This window comes from Pygoscelis adeliae, unplaced genomic scaffold (assembly GCF_000699105.1).
Source record: "Pygoscelis adeliae isolate BGI_AS28 unplaced genomic scaffold, ASM69910v1 Scaffold282, whole genome shotgun sequence".
NCBI lineage: Eukaryota > Metazoa > Chordata > Aves > Sphenisciformes > Spheniscidae > Pygoscelis > Pygoscelis adeliae.
Window position 1 is genome coordinate 1,337,936 of NW_008824352.1, and position 20,263 is coordinate 1,358,198.

Below are 20,263 nucleotides of genomic sequence, written 5' to 3' on the forward strand. Positions count from 1 at the left end.
GAATGCGTAGTATCTACTCTCAGCGGTAACTGCTACTATTCCAGCCTTCCTGCATTAAAAAAAAAAAAATCAAAAGATATTTAATTAAGTGTGCATGTACATTGCTTCACTGTAACTCCTATTAATTTACAAAAATATTAATGCATATAAAGTGCGCTAGTAGTTACACAACCATAGCAAGGTCTACAAAAATCAAAGTATGAATGCATTTCTGCCTTACTTGCACCATTTTGGAAACCAAAACAGACCTTCTGATGAGAAAATGTGTGATAGAGTACGCATTTTCAGCACTTTCAAAGAAGGAAAACGGCTCCTCCTGTAGTTCAGGGGACTTCTCCAGGTACAGAGAAAAGCTCGGTTCATGGATACTTTTAGTCTTGACTTAGAGAGCCCTACTCCTATGTAGTCTAATCTATTTTGCAACACTTTGCCAATACTGTACACTCCATATTTATATTAATATTTCATTAAATATTCATAAATATTTACACTTACACAGATATATACCAGACACATTCAGAATGTACTATACACAAAATCTTGTGCTTAGGCATGCATGTGTCTTTCTATATAGTGTTAAGATAATTCCCCACAGGAACCCAGCTGGGTTGGGGGTAGGTGGAGAAGAACGTGCCATAGCAAACTGCACACTCTAAGTAGCGGTTAAACTGCTTGAGACCACTTTTCTGCTTTCAAGAGCCTCAATTCAAGTGTTTTCACTAAGCTTTCCATGTCTAACAGCTTCATGGCATGGGAATCAGTAATGCTTCTTCAGTGTACTCTTAAAAAAAAAAAGTTAAACATCTATAAAGCAAGGCCTACTATACAACAGATGGTCTAACCTCTTGAATGTCAAAATCCTTCTGTGTCAGGCAGCCCAATTAAAGTGACATTTTTAGCAGCATGCCTCTCTCTACTGTGCCCTTCCTCCCATTTTAGCCTGAATGTCCCAAGGAGTAATTGCTCACCACACAATTACAAACACCAGTTTACTGTAGTTCTTTCTCCCCAGTCTCTAATTGGGAGAATCTATGATGATGGTTAACCTAACTCCTGGGTCTCAATGAAGAAAACTGTTTAAAAAGATAAGACCTTAGAGAAAACATGAAAATCTTCAGCAAACTAGCATAGCTCCAGATCTCCTGATTAGGATCATTTTGTTTTAGCCTCTTCAGCTGCAGCAAAGGTCTTTGTCATTCACCTTGTCTTTCCAAAATACTAAAAAGCAGACATGGCTAATAAATAGGAAAGAGAAAAAAAGAAAAAAGGAAAAAAAAGCACTAGAAACTATTGTATTCTAGCGGCTTGCTGTCATCTAAGTAGGATGTGCTTCAGTATAAAGGAGATGCCTTGGACTCTTCTAACCCTTAAAACAAGACAGTCCTTATGAAATGCATCCACAGTCCCATTTCACAACACCAGACACAGACACAGCCAGCCTGTGACGTGGGTAACAGCTAACCAGCAAACTCCCATGCCTGAGGTGGGCCAGCCAGGGGTCAGTGCTGGCATGGGAGCTGCGAGATGATCTGCACTGGATGCAGGGGACATGGGCCAGCAGGAGCTGCTGAGGCTGTCAACAGCAGGCCAGCCCACAGTCTTTTGTGCAGCCCTGGCCTACCCCAGCCCTCCCTGAAGAACCAGGGGCATCTCCTCCGCATGGAGTGCTCCTGAGGCTCTCCACGCTGCGTGGTATGTGTGTGGTCGCTCCAGCCATACAAAGTTTTTTGGCATGTGGTCTCTGGAGCTAGAAAGGTTGGTCACCCCTATTTCACAGCTTGCTGAATGTCTCCAATTCCTCCTCCAGCCTACAGGAACTGATGATGTGGAGATACTTCTATTTCTGATTTACAGATGGGAAATGTAGTACAGAGTTTAAAAAATCTGCACAGGAACTGAACTTTGCAGCAAGTACAACAGACTTGAACTCAATGTCTTAACGCCCTCCTAAGTGAGAATGCCCACATAACTCAGTTCTGGGTCTCTGTTTCTGTCGGTGAAGGTTGACAGCTTTAATACTACCATGATATAAGATGGTCAGGCTGACTCTGAACAGACTTGAGATACAAACCAGCACAGCTTCTTCCCATCCAGCATGCGACAGCCCCAGAAACTACAGTCTTTGCAAGGAGCCATGGCTTTAATGGAAGCTGTGCCTGAGAAAGGACTGCTGAAAAAGGCAATCAGATACTAACAAAAACATAATCCTGTTCATCCCCAAGTGCGTGTTTCTCATATAATTTACTGTATTATGATAAAGTGAATCTCACATTCAGAGATTGCAGGCTGGAAGACAGGGCATTACACACACAACAGCTCTCTTGATGCTGCTTCGGAAAGAAAGAGACTGTTTTCTCCCCTCTGTTTAGAGGAAACATTGAAGGCAAATGCAGATTCTCAAGACATCACCTCATTCTACAGGGCTGCAGAATGTAGCAGTGCAACATTTAAAGCAGGTAATAGAAATGGCTGATTATTTTAAACTGGCTGCAACCTATACTCAAGCAAGGAAACTGATGAAAGAGCTTCCTCCTACAGGTTTGTAAAGTTGCTGGGGGTTTATACTTGCTACTGAGACAGATACCCACTGACACCTTGTGGGTGGAGGGGCAGTAATGCTTGGAGAATAGGATAAGAGACTGCACTCCTCATGAAACGAGTTTCATTTCCAGCTCGACATCAATTTATTCTATAGAGAAAAAAAAAAACTAACTGATCAATTTAGAGTAGATTCTTCATCAAAAGCATGATTTATGACTACAGGCTTTACTAGTATCAGTCTTTTGGTTTCCACCTATGTAAAATTACTGTTAAATACACAGTGGCAGAGTTAGCTGTGAGTTTCTTACGCACTTTGGAAACCACAGGCCCCATTTAAGTGCAAAGTTGTTCTTGTTATTACTCACTATCAAAGTTGAAGCATTCATTTAATGTGTGGGGTATGCTAAAAAGGAGTGACAGGTGATTGCTGTCTATCAGAAAGAATAAAGGGAAAGGGTAGCATTTTCTTAATCAAAGGGATTAAATAAGATATACCACCATGCCAGGTATTAGCTATTTTGTGGCCACTTACAGAACAGGGAAGCTTATTGTGTGTCTATAAGTCCTGCACCATGGAAAGCCTGTTTCAGTCAGCATTATATTCCCCAGTTTCACATCAACATCTCCCAAAAAGCTGGCAAGAGTAGGTTTAAAACAAGGCTTTCAAAATGTGCAGAAGTGAACTCACTTCCACGCTCATCTTGCCTTTTGACCATGTTGATAAGCATGATAGTATTTAATATCCCAGCCCTGAGCTTGTGAGAAAACCGTACAACTGGAACTTAGTTCTGCAGGTTCAGTCTCCTCTGAAAGCATTCACACCACATGAAGCTTTTAATAATTTCTAAAACCTCCAACTTACACAGGAGGATCAAAAGACAGACAGAAAGAGAATCTAGTCTCCGCTACCCTGCCTTCCTTTCCTCTGGGCAGATGAGCTCCACCCAACATATCTTTTATGGGGGAAGCAGGAAAAAGAAGTAGGCTATATTTTAATCAGTGGAGGTGCTTGAAAAAGTTTTCAGGAGGTGCACTTTGGACAGCTTTCTCGACTTCCACATGCTTTTCTGAACAGAAGCAGCCTCCCTGAAATCTGCAAAACTGAGCCATAAACCTCACGAGAAGAAATTTCCTTTGGGAGATCCACCACCTCCAGCTACACTCTGAGCCAGAGATACTGCAGAACAATTCCCTGTGGGATTGAACATTTCTTCTTCCCTGCTGGAAAGCACAAGTGCAGATGTACAGAAAGGAGTGGGAGGTAGGGAGAGGATGGAGGATGAAGCCCAAACTTTTTCAGCCTTGAAGAAAGACGCATGTTTCCGTGTTTGAAAGGGGTTGTGGGAGATGGCGGGAAGAACTCTAATTGCATCCAGATTGTTTTGTCCTTCCCCACTTGCTTCGTCTCACTGGCAGGTTTGACTGTCAGTATCCGCAGCGTTCCTGAGCCCAGCACCAGCTAATTGTGGTCCTTATATACATACCCACAGATCTAACTTGACACAATACTGTATAATTGGCAGCTCAAGAGAACGGGGAGAGACGGGCACTGAATGTGAATTACCTCTCATACCTACAGCAGGAAGATCCTCCAAGACAGAGGCTGAAGTCACTGGCAGGGAGCTTGCCCTGTGCCCGTCGACACAGTGGCAGGTTTGCAGACAAAATGACAACTTAATTTTCCAATGCTGCCAGTCTTAAAGGTCCTAAAAACAAATACCCTCTGACAGGGAAAAGGAGGACAAAACGAAAGCAGGGCAGTAGGCTTGGGCAAGGGAAAGGGCAGGCACTGGAAATAGATGCTTAATGGTGGAGTTTAGACTGGAAGTGAAAAAGAATCACAAAATTCTCACTCTGCCTCCTCGAAGGAGCTCACAGTATGTCTGTGCATTTCTCTTGGTTGTCAAATGGAAAAATGTAAGTGGGACGTTTTTCTCTGGAATCAATGTTTATTCGATAAGGTCAGTGCCACCTAAACAGGTTTCAGTCTCAAGTGTAGGAAAAGACTCTGTATAGCTTCATATAAACAATGGCAACCTTCTCCACACTTCCCATCCCTCCGCAGCTTTTACTGCAGAAACACGATACAGCCCTGCAGACAGAGGCTGTCAGCTATCCGTCACTGCTGCTTACACTACATTTATGTGCATGAGCACTAATATCTTCCTGCACAGTTCAGGTAAGGGGTTAGGCAGGGCTCACTGCTTGCTACTTAGCTAATTGCTACCACAGACTGTCTTGCACAAAAAAGTGCAGTTTCTTGTTTACTCAGGAATATTTGCTTTAAGTGCAAGATTAATCAGCACAGTCCAGAGCATGACAGCTTTATGTTTTGTCTCTAGCCTCTACATCTTCATGTTAACATCTGGCTCCATCTCCTTGGGCTCCGTCTACGACGCCTTTTCCCTTCGCGCCTTTAAAGAAACCAGAGCCTTTTTAATAATCAGACGTATTGTGTGAGCCACAAAGATGCAAAAACCTTGAAAACAGCTTAAGACAAGGTGTACGGTTAAGAGAGGCGGCTCAAACCACCCATTCTACTCCAGGGAGACTGCAGTGGTGACGCATAGCTCTGAACACCAGGGCATCCATGGAGCCAGTAAGAGGTACCTGGCTGTTAGTTTTTTGGTGCTGCTTTAAAAGGTATTTGCCTCTAAGGCAGAGACAAAGCTGTCCTCCAGGCTGGATCCTGGAGGACTAACTGGAATTAGTCAGACTAACTGGAATTATTTCATTCTGCAGACAAAATGGGGAAGGGTTTGGGAGGGATGTCCTCAGGGTAAGACAGACAGGGAAGCAGCAGAGGACAGGAGTTCTAGCATGGAAAGCAAAGCAAAATGCAAATGGAGCAGGAGATGCAGTAAACGGTAGAGAAAAAAAGGTCAGAATTGGTGCTGGTCAAACAAGGAGCAAATTTTCCCTTTGAATGTGACAATATGGCTCTGAATAAATAATAAGAACATAGTTACTACATAAAGGCCATGATTTCCAGCCAAATATCCCGCTGTCATCAGGAAGAGATCTGCTACAGGCTGAGGAGATTTCAGGAGCACTGATTTTTATATCCTGGCCTAAAAGCTTTAATTTTATAAAATAAGGTCATTTCCTTCAGTCTCTGGTTTTGGCACTTTATCCAAACTGATACTTGTTAATTAATCTTCTACATTCTCTCTATCCTTGTAGCAGGTTCCCTATTCTAAAACGATGCTGCCAGTAACAATAATTCCCTGAAAAGCAACAGCAAACACTCGCTTTCGAAGAAAAAGATGAGATTTTTATGTTCTAAAAGTCTAAAATGTCTCAGAGAAAGCCAGCAAAAGATGGCCAGTCATTAGGAGAGAGTATTTCAGAGGGCCTACCGTCTATTTTCAAATGTGATTCTGAAATTTTGAGTTCAAGTGTGTTGGAAAGTCCATGGAATTTTGATTATTAAGGGCCAGACTCCATGAAAAAAAATGTAACGTGGGCACATTTGTAAATTTTAGCAGCAGTCTTCAACTACATTTGCCAGATCTATATTGAAATCCTTGGAGATGGTTTGAAGCAACGACTTAGAATCAAAGCTGTCCACAAAAGACAGGCTTTAATGCAGGTTGCACTGCACCATCACACAGAAGTTGTTTCCTATTCTTTGTTACTCCAGTGCTTTTTGGGAGAAAGATTTTTCAAAGCAGACACCTGAATTGGCCCAACGATGAAATCTGCATCTTAAACTCTGGCAAGGGGGAAAAAACACCACTAATGACAGCATAGTACATTGTACCAATATTAATATTTATTATTTAGTGACGCTACCCGAGCTATTATTTGCTTACAACCAGTACTACCTGACTTCTAAGAACTCATGCAAATTCCATAAAATGCAAGAGCAATTAACCTCGTTGGATAGGAAAATAAGCTTAATGTCAAGTTGCTCTGCTGATAGATGTGTCTCACGCACGTCTCAGAGGCCGATTTGTGCCTCTGATATAATGAAGCTCACCAGAAAGGCCTGGTATTGAGTGACTTCGATTATGCACCAGTTCCTGAACACATCCTGAGCTGGACAGCAATAAATTACACCGTGAGCATACACTGGCCTGGATGGACTCAACTGTTTGCTTTAGTAATACTTAATCAAGAGCAAGATGCAATGTGATGAAGCCTTTGATATTTACAAGAGGAACGTTGAAAGAAAAAAAGAAATTAAAGAAGAGACAAGAATCTCTTCCCTCGCATTTAACCAAAACTTTTCGTAACTTTGTTATTTTTTCCTCAATTCTGACAATTAGAAAAGCCCTTCTCCTCTTTATATATGTAGAATGAAAAATATTTAGTCCCCAATGAGATTTTACAGTCATTTGCAGCTTCCTTAGAACCCAAGAAGATACATTAACCCATACATTGCAGCAGTTCAGCAGTTTACAGGGTGCCCATAAATGCTCCAGCCACGCCAATGAGGCTTCCATCAGTCTTAAAGAAGCAAAACTCCTCATAGCTCAATCCCTGATTTCTGACACTCGGAAAGATTCTCCCCACAAAATAAAGCTAAAAAATAAGGGAATAGAAGCATCACTATGCACCTCCCTGAAGCTCAGTGCAGCTGTCTGTACACCCTTTTCTCATGCAATTTCGGCAGCAACTGGCTAGCGGAAAAGACTTTGCTTTGGCAGGGAAGAGACCCACGAGAGGCCACACCAAGGAGATGGTGCCTAAACCCTCTCAGCTGCACTAACAGGAGTTTCTATGTTATTAAATCATTTCCTTAAGGAGAGATGCTCAGACACAAAAAGAGAAAGAAATCAAAAGCCACCCGCTGTCACAAGAAAGGCAATGTCTGCGTCACTGCCACCCCACGCTCAGGTACTTGGTGGGGAGGAGGAGGAGGTAAAGGGCACCGCAGGTTTTCAAACATTCCTCTACCGCAAAATACAGTTCCACATGTGTTCATAACCTAAGCGTCACAAAAGCTCCGTGGAGTGGGTAAGGGTTATGGTAACTGTTTTACAGATGGAGAACTAGTACCGCGAGACCGAATGATTTCCCTGATGTCACACAGGAAGTCTGTGGCGAAGGAGGGAGCTGAGCACATCTGGCTAACATCAGCTCGAGGGGTCAGGATGGGGAAGGTAATGAGATGCCTCCACACCAGAAGCTAAGTTTTAGGAAGCAAACATCACACGGAAGTTGGAAAAAATCACTGCAGTGAATCACACTTACTCAGTATTCAGAGACAGGCTCACGTTACAACCACAAGCACTTATTTAATTAGAAAAATGATCTAATTGAGATGCATCCAGAATTGCCTCCAATACGACATAAGCAATAATATACGTAGGTAAGAAAATGTGTTGGCTACAAAGGTGTGTACGTTTGTGCACGTGAGGAAAACGAGGGTAAATTGTCAGACTTGCTCTCCACCAAGCTCAGCAATAACACTGAATACATTTATTAAACGCAATCAAATTTTACAAGGCACTGAAGTGATAACTCTGTAGTAGTGGAAAGTGCAAGCAGCAATAAATATCTTGTAAACACAGAGGTCACAGGCCCAGGTGCTTACGAGCATGGGAAAGGTGGGTTACTGTAAGCGGTATGCTTCACTGCCTCAGCAGTTATTTTTTCATCTTTCTTTTCTTGGAGGAGGGGTGAAACAGGACAGAATGGATTATTATTTAATTTACCACAATAAATCAGGAGTCAAAGCAATTCAAAGGAATTTGTAGCTTATTACTATGCAAAGAAAAATCAAACCTCTATCAGTTCAGATCTAAATACAATTACAGGAACAAAGTAGCTTTATGTTTAAACCATCTAACCGAGCCTGACAGATGGATACTGTTTATATCCATTTGTATTTATTGAATGTATTAAAAGATTGCAGCTGTTCTGTCAACACCTAGGTGCTTCCAGGGTGCTTGGAGCTGTATATAAATATGACAGAATTTTATGGATAAATATATTCCGTGGAATAAACATGTTGGAGATATTGTTATATAACAAGTATTTACATTAACAACCATAATACCTTGAACTGGTTTCTATTGATCTTTAAGCACTTCACAAAAGTATGGATAAAGCATCTGCACTTCCACCCTACAGACACAGAATTAAAACTCAGAGATTAAGTGCTGCCGAAGGATTTTATAACAACTCAGTATGAGTGATGGGATTAGAAGCCAGGCCTATGGCTGCAGGCTTTGTCTTCAGTGCTTTAAATCACACTTCCCCCTTCCGTATCTACTTCTGCGCCTTTGTGCACAGCACCCAGGAGCCCATTTCATTGTAAACTTGCATATATTCGCTGCCTAATTTTAATCTCACGCAGTGTTGGGTCAATCAAAGCCAAAGCCAACGAGCTGCATACTATTACGGCTCCCCCCCGCCTTCCCCCAGTCAGAGGGCTGTATGCAATCTGTCCATCAGCCGAACCCCCCGAACCTGCGCCGCAGCAGCACGTCGCCACTGACAGCTTATTCCTGCGCTTAGAAATTCAAGGCAGAGCCTCTTGCTCGACAGTGATCTAACCCTCACCAAACCTCCTCTGACTGGCCAGAGGATCAGAAAGAACATTGTAATTAACAGAAATATAATCCCACACTCCTCATCAGTGAGGTTTTGCATATACGTAAGGAACGATCAGTGGCGAAGAATGATGACTGCTCCTTATGTAAATCACACGCTCTAGAAGGAAAAGCTTTCAAGCATGGCATGTGGGAGATGAACACACACAGACCTTCGGGTTTTCTCCTGCGTTCAGCTCTCAAGCACTGCACCCCGGGGGAAATCCGACCAAGCACGTATTTCATCTGCCTACTGCATGGGTTTTGAAATAAGAGCACCACTGCATATGGTTAATCTTCAGATTTTTTTTTTCTTTCTAAATTTCACAAATAATTGTAGACGATGCTCCATCACAGTCATTTGTGTTTGCAGTACTGGATTCCAGCAGGACTGAAAGGGAAGAGAATGACACTGGTTGGGAAAGAAGAAAATTTTAAACTGGGGGTTGCATAGAGCTGGGGGGTAAAACAATCTGAGGATAAACCAGGAGTTTTGTGGGACTCCTCTGTAGGCAGCTATTTTGGGTTGCTGAGGCTCCGAAAAAGAATTTCGGTGTAGGAGATGGAGCATTTTTCCTGCTAAGAATTGCTCCCTCACCTTCATAGTTCCTGCACCACAGCTTTAATGCTTTTCAGAAGACACATAAGGGGAAACAAATTTTATGGAGCTCTCTGGAAAGGGGGAATGGAAAGACTTTACTGGGAGAGAAGAGCTGTTAACCTGGCAATGAGAAAGGCGCTGGACCACACTAGAAAACAGATCGGGAACAAAATATGATTTATCTGAAAACAAGCATACAGATAGAAACGGGAAGATGGAAGAGAAGAAAAGAGGCATTTCCCAGGGGGCTGGAAATCAAACTTCCTTTCTGACTAAATAGCTAAACTCTCAGTCATTTCTAAGCAGTAGGAATCACAGTGCTCATTTTAAAACCATCCATCAGTTGATAGCCAAAATCTTTTTTATTAAAAAGGGATATCCTCATCTCCACTCTCTGCCTGTAGAAGAAGAGGCATAGGGAGAGAAAAATGGAAGAAAAAGGAGAGCTGGCCTGCTAATTCCATATGGCAGGCACAGGACCTGAGTGCAGGCTCCCTGATTCCCAGACAAGAGCCATATCCCCACCGGACCACCATCATTTTTCATCTGCAAATATGCATGTGCGTGCGTGCACACACAGACACACAGGCGATAGCAGCATAATCATCTCTATACTGCCCTGCCACTAAGCCCTGAACTCTGAAATGAGAGCCATCATCTCAACAACTGAAAGGGCATATTAATAGCGTTGCCAGTTAAACTCTCCAGAGAGGAGCTGTCTCCTGCGTGTTTATACAGAGCCAAGCACAATGGGGCCAATGGTTGCCTTTAGTTCCACAGAAAGGATCATTATCCCGGTTCTTCCTTGGCTGTGGTCGGCCAACTGCGGCTTTGATAATTACCCTATAGAAACTCAAAGCTGCTACAGCAGCATCTTAAACACAAAATCATACTCTATTGCCATTTTTCCCAGAAACATTTTTATAGCAGACAGCAGTTTCTACTTAGGCAGCAGACGGACCAGAAAATACTGCTTGACAGAAATGCTTTTGAAGTGGAGATGGGACCATAACACCAGATTCCTACCCCTCCCTCTAGTGAGAGCAGATGTGGATGCGATTCTGGCCCAGAGCTCCAGGATTCGGCCCTCTCTAAACACCCCAAGTACTTCTAGTAAGGGCTGAGCGTTTGGGGTTGCTTCTAATGTGAGAGGAGAGGTTTCAAGCACTTCTTTGTTCTGAACCCAGGACTTATCAGAAGACCAATGCGCCTCTTAAGCTCTCAGAGCAGGATTTAAGCAAAACATCAACAGAGCACAGACTCTGTGCTAGCAGCCTGCAGAGGGGAGATCTGCTTTACAACCAAAGCATGACATCAGAATGTACTTACCTAGATGAGCAGGCAGTATAATAGTGCCTATGTGCATGAGCACATTACCGATGCAAGCAATGAGTTTTGAGGGAGAGAAGAGGCATAACAAGTCTTAGAGCACCTCTGGAAAATAAAATGAAACAAAACAAAACAACAAAGATCCTTGAAATTATTTGCTTCTGCTCTAAGTTCTGCAAATAACAAACAAGGTGTCTGTACAGAGGTTCCTGCCAACAGCTGCCATTAACATACATAAATCTTATGTTCAAAGGAAGCCTCCAGCAGTCAGTTTTTCTATCTTAATTTGATTCTTTTGACTTTATCCATCCTGTTTTCATCTTTCCTCATTAAAAGGATTTTTTAAGAACAGAAATTTAAAGAAAAGCCAAGCATAGCTAATTATTTTAATGAGCTACCAAAAAAATATAGTTGCTTTCTACTCTGAATATAAGCAAATGTCAACATTGCATGGGGAGCAGAGGTAGGACAGTGTCTTAACACTATGCCATCAACTCCTATATATGATTTAATGAAGACTCACAGGACTAATTTTACACTGCTTCATTAAAAGCCTGGGACAATTAGCGTAAAGGTTAGACTACTACATGATTAAAATGTTATTTATTTTTTAAACAAAGTAATTTGCTTCTTTTCCTTTCCCTTTGGAAAAAACCCACACTGGGTAGACAAAACGAGCTATTGTCCTTTTCAACGTCATATGTAGAGAAACATGAATTGCTACATCTCTCATCAAGGACACAGCAAAGCAGCTGCCCAGTTTCTACAAGAGAGCACTGCCTTTGCCCTTTTGTAAAGCTCACACACAGACAAAGGAAACAGCCTTTCTGCTCAGAGGACACAGAATGGTGATAAACTTAAAATTCAGCCAGCAACTAGAGGGAGGGAAGAAATTGCTCATTCCAAACAGCGCATCCATTTCTCACACAACTAAACCTGTCTTGCAAACTTCTCCAAATGATGATCAAAGGTAAAAGCACATATATGCAACATTGCAAGAGCTGAAGTGTACATAATAAAAAGCACAGGCATCTCCTATTCTTTGAGGCTTTATTGAGAGAACAGAGGAAGAACTGCTTTTGAACTTGCAGGTAAGCAATTCTTTAAAAGCACATCACACTGGCAGCGTCGCTGTGCTGTTGATGCAGCATCATGATGGACAACACAACAGAGCAAGGTTCAAACCACCTAGCCATTCCCCTGCTGTTTTCCCTCTCCTTCCACATAGTAAGGTAAGCAGCTCTCAGAAAACACACTTCCTCCCAAGCCTCTACCTCCTCCTCTGCTACAGCCTCAGGAATGAAAGAAAAACATAAAAAAGCAGCAGCAGCCCTAAGGAACAGACTTGATGAAAAAGAAAAGCTAACTGCCAGACAACGTTTCAGTCTACTTCAGAGCTGGTTTACACGTGGGAGTACTTGCCAAGACTTGCACAAGGCACCACTCTGCCTTGCAGCGCACGCTGGCACTCAAGGGGTTAAGGCAATATAAGCCAGGCCTGCCGAGAAGCACTACAGCAGGAAGAAAGAGTTACAAATGATTTTTCTTGGCAAAAGCAGCTCATTGGAATAGTAGGAGGATTGTGCTTACTCCTCATATATAAATGCCAAAATGAGGCTTGCTGACACTTTCCTGGCATGCCACAGCCCTTCCAGTGACCCAGGACTTCAACCGAACTTTTGGAGGGACAGGACACACAAGATGCTTCTTCCCCGACCGACCAAACCCTCCTCTCACGTGGCATTATCCAGCATCTATGGGAAGTGTCCATCTACCAGCACCACCACTGATTCGGCTCAGCCTCTCTCTTTCCACACCAATGCCTGATTTTTGCGGCTAGCGTTTGGGGCTGGGGGTTGTGTGAAGCCATGAGCATGCATGAATTCTGGGTGCATGCTGGTGGGACAATGGGGGATTAATGAAGACCCACAGGACTAATTTCAGGCAAGATGAAGTCTTCTGAAACATCAGACTTTTGCAACTTGCTTAACCAACAGCCCAGCTTTTCCCTTACCCCGTTCTCCAACACCTAATAGTTATCTAGGCAAAGAACTGGCAGGGAGTTTAAGGTGACCCTCTCCCTGGTCCTCCCCCTCAGGTTCCAGAGCCCAGCAATTTATGGACCTTGAGAGCTGGAAGCTGCATCCAGATCATCATGTTTAATAGACACTAATCTTCCTAAGGGTCTAATCCCTTTGTACTGCTTCGTTAGACTTACTTTTGGCTTCCACAGAATCCTTTCACATGAGTTTTGTAATTTCATTTTGCCCTGCTAAAAGAATAAAAAAGAAAAGAAAGGCTTATCAGTCCCTACTCCTATCAGATTTATCCAAACTGTTATGATTTAATTATTCAGTGTTTCATCGTATGGAAAGTGGCTCCACAGCCATTCAAGAGGTTCACGGTAGGGCTTTAAGAAGATGAAGGTCAAATGGCTATTTTCGGAGCGATTAGCTTGTTCAAAGGCACAGGGCACTACATGTGATGCAACTTTGGCTTTTGCCTAGAGGCTGCTCTAGTGCTGCGCAGAGCGATGGCCGAACTGTCTTTGCAGCTGAGGAAAGACGTTGATCACTTCCAGTGTCAAAGTAACTTCAGTTTCTTCATGCCAGCATCACTGAGGCTTTGTGGTAGGTGACTGGTTTTATCACCTTCTATCATCTCTCGCACTGGGTATCTGCTCTCTGACACATTCATATTTAACAGCAACCAATACCTAGGTTTTTTTGCTCTTCCTTTAATCTCTCCTGTTTCCCCTTGCAGAGATGGCTTTCTTTTGTTATCGACAACCTACAGCCCAAAGCAGCCATTTTGTCTCTTGCTCTCCAACACTAATGAGAATATATGCCCAGAACCCAAAACAAGCAAGAACCTCCCCTTCTCCAAATGTCCCTGTAGATGCTCAGATGATTATTCTTACAAAGGCAACTGAGAAGAACAACTTCTTGCCAGTGGATTTACCTCAGGCTCCCCACCTCCATGGGGAAAAACTTACATGTTTGCAAACTGAAAGGCAGAAATCGTTCTTGAGACATCATCATCCACTGCAGTCCTTCACCAAGAGAAGCAACTCTCTCCCAGTTAGCTCGCTGCTTCTAGAGCCCCCATGATGCCAAAGATGAAATCCCAAAACCTGACTGCTCTCCGCATCCCTTTAAGAAAATAAAATGGACTAAAGCATGTTAGATGAGACCGTAATAAATTTTAGAAGTAGAACTAGGAAATCTTTACTGTTTTTACTTTTTCCACCAGACTTTGATTGATTCCTGTACTAGGGTTATTACGAGCAACTCCTGTTAGTTGTGATTTTTCTCTCCACGTTCACATGTCATCAGAAATCCGTACTGCCTTCAGTGATGTCCACTCAGGCTGAAATGGTTTCTCATGAAAAGTTCATCTCACCTACTTGGCCCACAAGAAGTCTCATTAGTTGATCCACTATATCATGACTGCACAGGGAGTTTCAATGGAAATGTCTGCAAGGCAGTTAACTTTTTCTGTAAATATACACACACAGCACAGGGCTTCCAGGATTGTCAGATTGCTTTACAAAAGAAAGAGACATTTTTCCTGTTTACAGTCTGGGGAGGCGGAGAACTGTGTTCTCAAAATATCACAAGGCAAGATACTGTGCAGCAAGTGAGAACTCAGCTTGGACCTGCTATCTCCAAGATCAGAATCACATTAGCAGAAGCTAGGGAAAAAAAGTAAGAACTGAAGACGGTTCACTGTGCTGCAGTTGCAGAAAAGAGAAATCCAATCCAATGGCCAAGGTTGTGAGGAGAAGATGATGGTGTGTTGGCAAAACAGAAAACTACCAGGGAAATTATCAGCACTGATGGAAATGTCATCCCCACCACTGAAGAACACCCCAAATTGCCCTGATCTAACTTGGTCCTTTTTTTAACTCCTTTCCTGCGGCTGGAGGCTCAGTAATCAGTCTTGCAAATTTTCAGTTTTCAAATCTAGGCAGGAGGTTTGTTTTTCTTGAGCGACGTGCCAACGCTATTTCATGCTGTACAGCTTCCAGTATTTTCTTAAGTGCCTTGAGAGGCTTGGCATGAGGGCCCTATGGAAATGTAGTTTTAACTGATAGCTTCCAACTTCTGCCTTGTAACCTACCTTCAAAATGAGGAATTTCAGCAGAAACAGAGGTACTCCTTTCCCTGCATGCAAGGAGAACTGTAGTCGCTGCAGCACACACAGTGAAACCTATTTCAGCTGAATGTGGAGAGCTAGGTGAGCAATGTAACGCCCCTGTCAGGATGGTGACCAACATCTCCATTGATCTATCACTACAAATGGCACAAATTTAAAACAAAACCCTCACCCTTCTCTATGCCCATATTACAAGACATGCCAGATATTTCTCTTTCAGCCACCCAGCTAACTCTGAGGACTGACTTACAACGTCCCTCCCCATCACAGAAATATGGTACAACAAAGCAGGCAAGAACTATTCCAGCTACCCACAGAGGTCAGCCGCAATTGCGGCTTCAATTTCATTAAGAAGTGACTGTAGCAGAGGTGACTGAAATGGGCTAAGCTAATCGGAGGTGTTGTGGGATGACTAATTCATGACTAGCCATGGCCAGGCAAACTCCTTCTCTACTTGCAAAACCTAAGTGCATTATCCCCCGCTGCCATCCTGACCTGCAGGTCAGATCCACAGCGTCATCAGGAGCAAGGAGCATCGATAAAGGGAAAACAGTGATAATGCCTTCCCCCATTAACACTTGACTTTGTGCACAGAACATCACATTGTTCTTTGTCCAGCATTTTCAAAGATTTTTGAAAGAATATCCTAATTAATCTGCAGGGGAATTCAGGAGAGATTGCTTTAAGTATTTTTAGCTTAAAAATGCAGTGTTGCCAAGTATTTTCCCCTTTCCTATTTCACAAGGTTCTCTTGTGTTTGAGGCTATTATAGAGGGTCATAAAACATCTATAATCCCCCAGATTATACACCACCATTAAAATATGTAATATTTCGGGGCTCCAGAGGATTATTATTTAATGATGGTAAATTGCCTGCCTTTCATCCAGAAGGATCCCCAAAATAACAGTTTTCCCAAAATAGAAGTGCAGCTGCCTGCGAGACAGAACAAGGCAAAAACCTTAACAGTGACTCATCAGGGCAGAGAAGGAAAAGACGACTCTTAGTCACAGGAAGATACTACTGAAGTTCTGCTAAGTGGAATGAATCAGGAATTCACCTTAATAAAAAGTGTCTGAGCATTTCTGCTTATCAAAGTTTTGCTGCTGATCCACAGACAGACATAAAGCTAATAATAATAATCAAAACAAGCCTTCTGGGCATATCTGCCTTGTCATTTCTAATGTACCCTGATTGCTGCATCTCAGTGCTAGTTCTACACCCACTTCCAGAGCAACTTCCATCCAACTGTGTCAATATGTCTTATAAACAGTAATGAATTAAGCCAGAGGACAGTTTTGAATGGTAAGATAACAAATATTATTCTCCTTTCATGTCATGATTCAAAGTCTGTTGAGTTGTAAGAGAATCTGGATGAATTCTTCATTTTTCTCAAAAAAAAAAACCAAAAAACCCCAACCATAAAGAACAAAAAAGCAAAAAAAAGTCAAAGCTATACAAGGTAATCTATGAATGACTTGATTCTTCGTGGTGCAGCTAAGAAACCAGATTAGTCTCTCTTGTCTAGGAGAAAATTAGAAGCAGCAATAAATACTTCTGCTAAAAACAGAGCCATGACATGCTTCCCAGAAGGGACACGAACTACGCAGCAGTGTGCAGAGCTGTGGAGGGGGTGGCTGAGGGATGTGGAGCTCACAGTTGCACATAGAATCACTTATGAGAGCAACCCAAAGCAGGTATATTGCCCTCTGTTTGATGAAGGAACAAAAAAACCTGTCAAGAAATGGCACTTAATTTGCACACATAAATACACCCACACACAGTCAAGAAAGGGAAGGCCTTCTCTCTGCTTCTCTCCTTTTGCTTATTTTCCTATTAGTCACAACACAAATCAAACTGCCAAGCTGACAAGGCCTCCAAACAAGTCAGCAATTCTGTGGGTGTACAGGCGCGCTCCCTGGCAACACCAGCCGAACAAGGCCTTCGGGACGCCGGCCCCTCTTCCGTACGCAGACCCATGAACTGCAGTTCCTCCCTTGTCAGAAGCGGCTCCTGCACCGACAGCCAGGTTCCTCTAACTGGGGATGGCATCCAAACACACAAAGAGAACAGGCTTGAACGCTACCAACACGTCTGCTGGCTTGGGTTCACAAGAAGGATCACCCCAGCCCAACCAACCTACCAGCTTTATACTGTGCAACCAAAACCTGCAAAGTCCAAAAATTATCAGGCACTTTAAAAAGCAGGGGTTTGACATTAAATATGTGATTTGCTACAAAATTGAAAGCATAAAGCTATATAGAAATTAACATTTTACTTGTCCAGATTGGGGTATTGCTTTGGATGTGGTACAACACTGCTGATATTTGCTTTAGGATTTATTTAACAGTTAGATAGAAATAATTTGGCCTTCAAAGAAGAGCTAGACTCTTCCCTTTGAGAAAACTACTGAAGTTACATCTCAGTACTGTATTATTTCCTTGAATCCAGAAGAGGAGGAGGATTCAGTTTCCTAAGAAATAAAATCAAGAGACTAAACTACCAAGTATTTGGGCTTTTCTCTCATCTTATGCTGGAATTAATTTTATCACATAAATAGACATAGATCTCTCACTCCCTATTAACTCCTAAGGGTAAGAGATAATCTTGAAACTATACCGAAAAAGAGTCACCTTAACATCATTTTTTATCTCTATAGATAAGGAGCTCAGAAGCTGTGCTAAGTCATGTGGTACACTTAATGTATTTCATTTTAAGGGAAAATAATTACTTCCTAAACTAACTTACATTCAGATGAGTTTGTCAAATATGCTTAGAAAAGGAGAGGGGAAAAAAAAAATACCTTGTATGTACTGTACATAGCCATTTGGAGCTTGCATGTGGGCATTTGCACTTTTCAGCTGCTCCGTTAATACCAGAATCTCCAAGTTTCCCAAATCCTACCCACAATACATCTTCACAACTGCCTGGCAGATTCTGCTGCATGCATTTAGTTAAACCTGATGAAAGCAAGTCTCTTACCAAAGAGAGAGGGGCTCACTTATCAAGCAGACAAGTATCTGAAGAAGTTCAGGTACATTTAGGCATTAGAAACACCCAATTTGGGATGGAGGCTCTAATTCTTTAATTTACCAAAAAGAGACTTAAAAGCTACCTTGATCATGGTGTACCACTAATCACCTAAAACAGAAAAAGATGCCTGACTGCAAAACAAAACCCAATGGAATCTCAAGTTAGAGAGTTTCATTTTGGAAAAGAGTGGTTAAAAAAAATAAAACAATGAACAGTGAGGTGTATTCAACTGCCAGAACCACACATTAGAAAACATAACCTTATATTTAATTGTAAAAACAATCTGTTTCTTGCTGAGTGCAAAACATTAATACACTATCTAGTGTAATCCAATAATTGAGGGGGGAAGGAATCACGTGCATGCAAGGTTTACATAGAAGTCATGTTGTAGACCAAAGATATAAAAGTACATGTAGAGAACCTGCACTGTGTTCTTTTAAAAAAATATGTTTTATATTGCTGTTATAGTGAAGAAATCATTAGGCCTTTTCTTTGTTGAGCAGAAAGAAAACTGATTACGTTGTCCCCTTCAACCTCTTTTGATATGCTGACCCATTTCTAGTGTTTAGAAACATTTTATCCCCCAAAATTCAATGTAGAAAAACATTTAAACATCTTAAGTCTTATTTGATAAGAAAGAGATACTGCACACACGGATCTAAACACTCATACAGACAATTCAAAATTACCTTAAAATCAGATTAAAAATACCAGTGAACTCAGCTAAACTTGCCTTTGGTAACAAGTATTTTTCTCAACAGTAGATCTGCTCATTTAGTTTTGAATCTGAGTTTTGAAGTAATGGGAATTCTACCGTTGGCCACTGAAAAATAACCCGCACACGGTGAGATCCCAAGTTTGTCACCCGCATTAGTTAAATACTACTGAGTATCACTATGTTGTTTTTAACCATTCCCTCGTCTTGAAAAGGGAGGAGAAGCAACTAGGGCAATGCTGTCTGTAAAGCACTTCCCCATTGTACTAGTGCTTCGGCTTAGTGTTACACTGATTGTCACATAATTTATTTAACTTCAGAACTGGTGTGCAAATGAGCTTTTGGATGCCAGCCACAGAGAAGTCTCCAACACAGAAACTATGAAGTCTTTTTCTTCATTAAATACCCTCAAATCAATGTCACAAGCAGCGATACCCGGGGATGTGTGGGATTGGGGTCAGGGAAGGATTTCTTATACTCTGCCCACTTTTTCCTTAACATTTTTAGCTTCGCATGCTGCACCTTTTGGGGTTTCACCTTTTTACTCACTAAATAATGCCACTAACTGGTAACAAATCAAATCATGGGACCTTATGAACACATGTACTTGTCCTGCTGCTTTTCTCTCAATCTCTGAAACAGTGGCTTCTGTACACAAAATCACCTCAATGCAAATACATTGAAAACATTTTAGGGTTTTCTGAAGTTGATCTGATTTATGCAAGCCAAATCTAAACCATTCATTCATTCCGGAAGTTCATTCAGACTCACCCCACCTGGGTACTCCACATTTTTGGAAACAAAGCAGTGTTCAGGGAAGGCATCACAACTTTGGTGGAAAGAGCACTGGATTGGGAGATGATTCCTCTCAGTCTTCCACAGGCAGGCCAGCGAACTCTAAAATCTCGTTTCAGTCTGTACCTCAGTTTCCCCAAGTACACAACATAAGCTAATAATTATATCCTTCTGTGAAGCACTATGAGACCTACCAGTGAGAGTGCCACAGGAAAAAGAATTAGTAAAAGGATACTGTTAGACTGAACTACCCCTGAATATATTTTTCTATTTGAAAACACAAATTTTTTTCACAGATCTGATATTTGAGAGAATGAAAGCTCTTTCCCCTTCACAGCCACACCAAAAGCTGTAGCAGTTTAAATAAGATTTTATGCATACAGTAGAATTGTACTGATGTGACAGAATTGATTTAGAAAATGATTTCATTAAATTGGCGCATGTAGGAAATCTTATTTTGATTTGAGGATATCTTACATCAATTTAGCATAAGTCAGTAATAAATCTATTTAAGATTTAGGTAAATCACTATGGTTTTCCTGTCTAGGAAA